Source organism: Myotis daubentonii, chromosome X, assembly GCF_963259705.1.
Source record: "Myotis daubentonii chromosome X, mMyoDau2.1, whole genome shotgun sequence".
In the NCBI taxonomy this organism is placed as follows: Eukaryota; Metazoa; Chordata; class Mammalia; order Chiroptera; family Vespertilionidae; genus Myotis; species Myotis daubentonii.
The window spans coordinates 118,111,720-118,120,341 of record NC_081861.1 but is presented as its reverse complement, the minus strand read 5'-3'; positions in this window follow the sequence as shown (position 1 = coordinate 118,120,341).

Below are 8,622 nucleotides of genomic sequence, written 5' to 3'. Positions count from 1 at the left end.
TGGTCTTAACCACTGAAAGCATACATTATGTCACTATAGCTAGACACTAGGTCAGGAACACTAGGTCAAGCCCAGCCAGCATGGCTCAGTGGTTGAGCATTGACCTATAAACCAGGAGGTCACTGTTTGATTCCAAAGTTGGAGCACATGCCCAGGTTGTGGGCTCCATCCCCAGTGTGCAGGAGGCAGTCAATCAATGATTCTCTCTCATCATTGATATTTCTATCTCTCTATCCCTCTCCCTTCCTCTCTCAAATCAATAAGAATCTATTTCTGTTGCACGAGGCCCCAGGTTCAATCCCCGGCACCTCCACCAAAAAAAAAAAAAAAAAAGAATCTATTTCTGAAAAAAAGAACACTAGGTCAAATAGTGGTTGTGCCTAGATAATAATCTATTGTGTCTGTATAAGGTAAATCAATCCCTGAGATCATAGGAAATCTGTTAGGGGCAGAAATAGAATATTGGGGACTAGCTACAGTTATAAGAAATATTAATCATGCTCTGTTAACTGTGATTGTTCTGTTCTGATTAGAGAAAGCACATTGTAACCTGGCTGAGAGTTGTATGCACTGGGAACTAACATTGGAATCAGTCCATCCTAATTCCCAAGAACTGCCTATCATTATGGAAAGATTTACAACCCAGTGGCTGAAACAATCTAGTCCTAGAGGCACCCTCCCTTTGCAACCCCCAGCCCATATTGCCTGTAATCTGATCCTGGAAGTGCCCAGAGGCACCAGTCCTCTGGATCTCCCTCACCCCCAGCCTGCATTGCCTGTAACCTGTAACCATCATACTTTGCCTACTTCCCCATGCCTGTAATTCTTATTCTCCCACGTAATCTTTGCCTTCTACCCCATATAAGCAGCTGGCTTATGGTTGGGGGTGGGGCAGAGCAAATTTTCATACATGACCTGCTGCACTCCCATACTGCCAGTATTATTGGAATAAATGCTCATATATGATTTAAACCTGTCTCTGCTGAATTGACTCAAGTAGTGACAGCGGCCCGGACCCATTGGCTGTCCGGTTACAAATCTACCCCCAAGTTTTGAAGTCACTCATAGTTAAAACAATTTAACCATGTGTGGCAGGTTGTTTCAGTAATTGTCCCCAATTTGCTCAGAGCTCTCTATATCCATGGCCCTGAGAGATCCTCTTGTGCAATGACTCAGGGAGAGACAATGTGACTTGCTTTGTCCAATGAGACAACAGTAAATGAGGTGCAAGCAATAGCTTGAAAAGTGATAGCACTTAGGGAATTGCTACTCTTGTTATTCTCTGGAGCCCTGAGACCACCAGGTAAAGAAGTCAGGCTTGCCCTAGCAGGTTTGGCTCAGTGGATAGAGCATTGGCCTGCGGACTGAAGGTTCAATTCAGGTCAAGGGCATATGCCTGGGTTACAGGCTCGATCCCCAGTAGGGGGCGTGCAGGAGGCAGTTGATCAATTATTCTCTCATTATTGATGTTTCTATCTCTCCCTTCCGCTCTGAAATAAATAAAAATATATTTTTAAAAAAGTCAGCCTTATCCAGTGGAGATGAGATCACGTGGAACAATCAATAAGTTCTCAGCTGAGGGCTTTTAGGCAGCAGAACAGACAGCTGACGTGTGTGAGCCCACAGGCTAGAAGCAGAGGAACCACCTTATACAGTAAATCATTGTTGTTTTAAGCCATTGCATTTTCGGAGTGGTTTACAGCATGGTAAAAGCGAACTGATAGACCATGTGAGAACAGCCTCATGGATTGCCTTTGCAATTCTTATCCAAAAGAAAGTGTGCCTTGTTTCCACCTCTAACTAGTTGGTAATGTGATATTGTGATTTGTAATAAGAAATATATATTTGGTCTTTGTCCCAGTTCCTGGCACAGGGCTCCTAAAGCCCTTGGAATTTCCTGTGTTAAGAGCCTTAAAGGTGTCTTTTGTAATGTTAATGAGGTGACTTTAGGAAAGTCCCTAGGTCTGGTAGGGATGGGGGCTGGTTGCCAGGGAAACCAACCACATGATTAGAGGGTTGGAACTTTCAGTCCCACCCCCAAATCTTTGGGATGGGAAAGGGCTGGAGGTTGAATCAATCACTAATGGCTAATGACTTAAGCACTCTTGCCTGGGTAAGGAGGCCTCTATAAAACCCCAAACGGAGGGGATTTGGAGAGCTTGTGAGTTGGTGAACAAACGTGTGGAGGTGCACAGAGAATGCTGCTTCGAGAGCTTGGCAGCCCCGTGCCCTTTCCCCAGGCCTTGATCTACTCGTCTCCTCCGTCTGGCTGTTCCCGAGTTACATCTTTTTATAATACGCCGGTGATCTAGTAAGTAAAATGTTTCTCTGTGCCCTGTGGCCACTCTAACAAGTCAATTGAACATTGAGGAGGGGGTCTTGGGAACCTCTGAGCTAAAGCTGGTGGGTCCAAAGCATAGTAACAACTTGGACTTGTGACTGGCGTCTGGAGTGGGGGCAAGGGGGCATCCTTGTAGGACTGAACCCCTAACCTGCGGGATCTGTCGCTATCTCCAGGTAGATAGTATCAGAATTGAGTTAAATTGTGCCCAGCTGGTGTAGGAGATAACTGCATGGTGGTGGAGGAAAACCCACACCTTGGAATTGTGTAGAAACCGTACTAAAGGTATTATTGAACCATTTGGGGACCTAGAAGTCAAGTCAATTTTGATACTTCCTTCTCTCTCAGCCTGCATATACCCATCACCAAAGTCTGTTTTTACCTCCTATAAATCTGAAATTCATCTCCTGGACCAAATAGAGAATCCTCCTGCCCATCTCCCTGCATTCACCCTGGTCCCACTCAGATCTGTACCCCAATGTAACAACAATCATTTTAAAAACCAATCTGGCTATGCCTCCCTTCTCACTTAAAACCCTTCACTCACTTTCATTTATCCCCTGTATTTCCCATGACCTACAGTCCCTCACAGTTTGAGCCACCCCCACCCCCCACTGCCAGCCTCATCTCCACAACTTCCCATATTTGTGTCTGCCCCAGCCCTTCCTTTTGTTCTGCTAATGAGCATTGGCTAGCGCTCCTCCTGCTGGAGCCTTTCAGTGTGCTGTTGCCCCTACTCTTGCCCCTGCCCCCCACTGACTCTATCCAACCTTCTAGTCTTACCTTAGGCATCACATACTTAGGGGAGCCTTTTTCTGGGCCCCTAGTGCAGGTTATATTCTTTTCCTTTATTGTACTTCTCTCTTATTTCATTTGTGATTGAATATACTCATGTTTGTGTGATTTTAAGGTTAATGTCTATATTACAAACTACACTATAAACTCCAGAAAGTAAAGAATGCCAAGCTTTGCTCACCCTGGGACCTCTGATGTCTAGCATACTGCCTGGCACAGAACTGATAGTATATACATTTGTTGACTGAATGGATGTGTGGATGAAAAGGGGCCATGTGCTAACCTGACTAGCTCAGGGAAGGCCTGTGAGGTGCCCTTGCAAACTTGGAGACCTAAAGTTACCACAAAAGGTGGTCTGAAATTAAAGCTTTAATTGAAACACAGTCTATGGTGGGTAGTCATGTCCTAAGCCGGTATCTTCCCTGAAAAAGATAAACTTTGATATTTACTGAGCCTATAGTCTTTTTGAATCTACCATAAACATACCTTTGGAATGTCAGGGTAACTTGTAACTTCCCTTTTTCCAGACCCCTCAGGGCACAACAAATGGGCACCAGGGTACAGACCACAAAATTCCCTCATTGTTAATTGTTGACTGCTAGCTATCCCGTACCCACCTAAGTAAAAGAAGCACGTATCTATCATTTTACTTTTTATTCAATCACAGAGGTTTTTCCCACTTTGCTTTCTCCCACCTCCCTAACCTATCACCACTGGATTCCATCTGACCCACTTATGCCTCCTCCTTTAATTGTAATTTAAAAACAAGGTAAACAACTATGATTCTCTGGAGCATTATCTTAATACGCTGAGATTCTGCTCCCAGTCAATGGCAATTGTCAACAGTTTGGCTCAAATAAACTCACAAAAATTCTTTACAGGTTTGAATGTTTCTTATGTTAAATGAGTTTGATATACAGAGCTACACTTGCACTTGACATATATAAAATATACTCAATAGATAGTTGTTGAATGAATAGGGAATGAATGAATAAGCCCGAGTTAGAAAGAGGATAGCAATAGGAAAAGCCATATGTTACATAGCCTTGTATTCCTTGCATATAAGAAGCTAAGTATTTTTTGAATGTATGAATAATCTATTTTTTAAAATATATTTTTATTGATTTCAGAGAGGAAGGGAGAGGGAGAGGGAGATAGAAACATTAATGATGAGAGAGAATCACTGATTGGCTGCCGTCAGCATACCCCCTATTGGGGATGAAGCCTGCAACCCAGGCATATGCCCTTGACCAGAATCAAACCCGGGATCCCTCAGTCCACAGGCCCACACTCTATCCACTAAGCCAAATTGGCCAGGGCTGAATAATCTAATTTGAGGATTTTGAATGGATAAATAAGAATATGGACAAAAGGAGAACAAGAATTTGTTTCCTTTATATTTGAATGAATCAATTAAATGATCTTTTGTGTAGACATGGAACTAATTTGTAACCAAAATAAATTTAAATGGGTACTTCTCTGGATGTAGATCTATAAACAATGGTGCAATTCTATGGGAAAACATCTTGCGATCATAATTACTTAACATTTTTATAGTCTACAAGATGAATTCTCTTGGTTTGTAGAACACTAAACTTTCCCAGTTAAAAAAAAAAATTCCCACTAGAATAATGAGCATCAAGTCAACTTTTTTTAAAATTAAATCTTTATTGTTCAGATTATTACAGTTCCTCTTTTTCCCCCCATAGAACATATTATCCTGTCCCCTGACCCCTGATCATCCTTCTTATTAACCTTCTTTAAATCTTCATCATCGGCGGCCCCGCCCCTGTGTCCCCCCAGCCGCCCTCGCCCGGTCCCGACACCCCGGGCGCGCTGCGGAGGCCGTTCCCCAACGGGCAGCGGTGCGGTCGGCCGCCTGCGTAGATGATGAAGCAGATGGGTTATCTTGTCCAAAAGATAAAAATGCGCATTTCCCTTCTAAAGTATGGAACCTCAAGGTCTTGGTGATAATGGAAACAAAAAAATTGATTGGCAAATCGCTTCAACCAGCAAGACCTGCTCGTCATCTGACTTCTCCCTCTGGAGCAGTATTCCCTTTCAACTTTCAAAATGAATATCCATGCAACACTCAGTACTTGCAAAGGGGAGTTAGCCGAGTAGGTCTTAGAAATTACGGTAACATGAAGTGTTACAGGCTGGGAAGTAACATCATCAGATGGCTGTTGTGTGTCAGCTACTTTGCTAAGTGCTTAAATACTTTTTAAAACTTTATATATTTCAAGCATTTCTAAAAAGGATAAAACACTTACTATACTTGTTGCCCAGCATTTTCAAATCGAAACCTTTTGCTATATTTTAGGAAATTTTAAAAACCTTGCAGATGTATAAAACTGCCACATGTTTCTCTTCCAACCCATTCCTTCCCATACTTCTCCAAAATAACTGTCCTCAATGCCATTGTTTCCATGATTACATCAGTACTTTTGCTACAACAAATAGAATTTTTTAATCATTTAAAAAAAAATAAATCTTCATCATCTCTCAAATGTACACAAATGTTATATATATATATATATATATATATATATATATATATATACTTTATCTTTTGTTTACAAATTAGTTCCATGTCTACACAAAAGATACATACATATATATATATATATATACATATATATATATATATATATTTAAATATATACTTTATTGATTTCAGAGAGTAACCAAGAGGGAGAGAGAGAAACATCAATGATGAAAGAGAATCATTGATTGGCTGCCTCCTGCACACCCCACACTGGGAATTGAATCTGCAACCGGGCATGTGCCCTGACAGGGAATTGAACTGTGACCTCCTGGTTCATAGGTCAACATTCAACCACTGAACCATACTGGCCGGGATATATATATTAATATGGACATCACCTGGGCCACAGAAAATCCACCCCCAAGTTGTAAAGTAATTCAGATATGACACAATGAAACCAACTCTCCCAATCTTGTGGCTCTGAGTTATCTAAACATGAACCTTGATATGTCATTCCACTACTTAAAAGCCTTCAAGATTTGCCCTGGCCAGTTTGGCTCAGTGGATAGAGCATTGGCCTGTGGACTGAAGGGTCCCAGGTTTGAATCCAGTCAAGGGCACATGCCCGGGTTGTGGGCTCGATCCCTGGTTGGAAACGTGCAGGAGGAGACAGCTGATCAATGATTCTCTCTCATCATTGATGTTTCTGTCTCTCTTTCCCCCTCTCCCTTTCTCTCTGAAATCAATAAAAATATATTTAAAAAAAACCTTCAAGATTCAATTGCAGCCTTGAGGAAGGCACCCTCAGCTCAGGGATCAGGGGCCCAATAAGGAGGTCTCTCAGAAGAGAAGTCAAGATTTATTCAGTGGTTTGGTCAGATCCGTGTCTTTGATTGGGTCAGGGAAAGGCTCAGTGTCCATCAAATTACATATGTTTCTGTAGAGTCTAATCTAGGTACAGTTTTTTTCACCTTGTTTTGAAAATTTGGAAAGAGTCTCAACTATGAACTCATGGATTGGGGATTTTTTTGCCACACAGGACCCTGACTGAGAGTTAGGCATAGGGAAGGAGAGGTGTAGGCAGTCATTTCTCCTTCTTGGATTCCTTTGCCTTGCAGACTCAGCATCTTAATGTCTGCTCTGGTTAGGATGCAGTCCCCTTCACATTGTTAAACAGTGATAAATAGGGCCAGATGCTTTGCATTAAAAGGACATTTTAGTTAATGTTCCTTGAGGAAAAGCAATAGTAACCAGTGTTGCCCATTTGTCTGGTCATTCTGGGCTCCAGATGGCCTCATCAGTACTTGAGGAAATAGGAATGTTTTATTGAGCTGGAAGATTAAGTAATATGTGTTGAGCCACTTCAACCACTTTGGGAGGGGTTTTAAATGTGAGCCTACAGCATTTCTGGTAAAGTGCACACCAAGTGCGACAGAGCAATCAAAACCGCTCTCTCTTACAACAGGATGAGTGAGCTGTTACTGTCTTTTCCACAAACAACATTTTATAGAACTGTCCCTCCTTGCTTACTAGCAGAAAAGCACTTTGGAGCATTATTAGCTAAATTTACAAAGGAACTAGTTATATGTACCGAGCCAGCTCAGCCAAGGGTTCGAAAGCCTGAGTGAAGGAGGAAAGGATGAAGAAATGGCAAAGAGAATAAGCTGGGTCTAGGTGGATCTTCTGTGCCTGGCTAAGGCCACAGAGAGAGATCCAGAGGCAAGCTGAGCCTTTATTTTATAGCCAGAGGTAAACAAGGTAGTGATCACCATAGTTACAATGTTCTTGTGAATTTCACTTGTTTTGGTAGCACTTGCTGCACCTCCCACAGCCCATTAACGACCTAGGAAAGATCTAGAGAGCATCATAAGGTCTAGCCTAATTATGCTAAGAGGACTGTGCCCTCTAAACTGGGACTTGTTTGTGGCTTTGCCAACAGGTCAGTCTGAGGCTTAACCCTATAGCCACGCCCTACAGTTATATAGTGTGTCTTTTAAATATATATATATTTTTATTGATTTCAGAGAGGAAGGGAGGGGGAGAGAGATAGAAATATCCATGATGAAAGAATCATGGTGGATCGGCTGTCTCCTGCAATCACTGGGGATCGAGCCCACAACCTGGGCATGTGCCCTTGACCAGAATGGAACCTGGGACTTGTCAGTTCGCAGGCCGACGCCCTATCCACTGAGCCAAACCAGCTAGGGCTATAGTGTGTCTTTGAAATAATTAAATATCCTATCCAAAGTCTTTGAAAATGGGATTTTACCCTGTTAAAATTCCAGTAGAAGATTGCTTTGAAGTCACTGTTAATTTATAAACTTAAAATATATTTATTGTAAAGTTTGTCTGATTAGTTATGGAACTGTTGTGCCAGTGAGATATGATTATAAACATTATCCCACATTAACACTTTTTAAAATGTTTTGTGTTGATTTTCGAGAGAGAGGGAGAAAGAGAAATATCAAATCAGTTGCCTCTGCACTGACCCTGATCAGGGGCAAAACCTGCAAATCCGGCATGTGCCCTGATGGGGAATTGAATCAGGGACCTTTTTTTTGATATGTTTTTATTGATTTCTTAGAGAAAGAGATAGAAACATCAATGATGAGAGAGAATCATTGATTGGCAGCCTCCTGCATGCCCCCCCCACCCCCCGGGGATCAAGCCCACAACCTGGGCATGTGCTCTCAACCAGAATTGAACCTGGGACCCTTCAGTCCGCAGGCCAACGTTCTATCCACTGAGCCAAATTAGCTAGGGCTGAACCAGGGTCCTTTTGGTGAACAGGACTTCACTCAGCCAACTGAGTCACACTGGCCAAGGCTCATTGTACACATCTTTTACTTCCTTGGTTAAATCTATTCCTAAGTATTGTTTTTGAAGCTATTTTGAATGGGATAGTTTCCTTTATTTCATTTCCAGATGTTTTGTTAGGGTAGAGAAACACAACTGATTACTGTGTGCAGATTTTTATTTTTGCTTTTTATTTTATGAT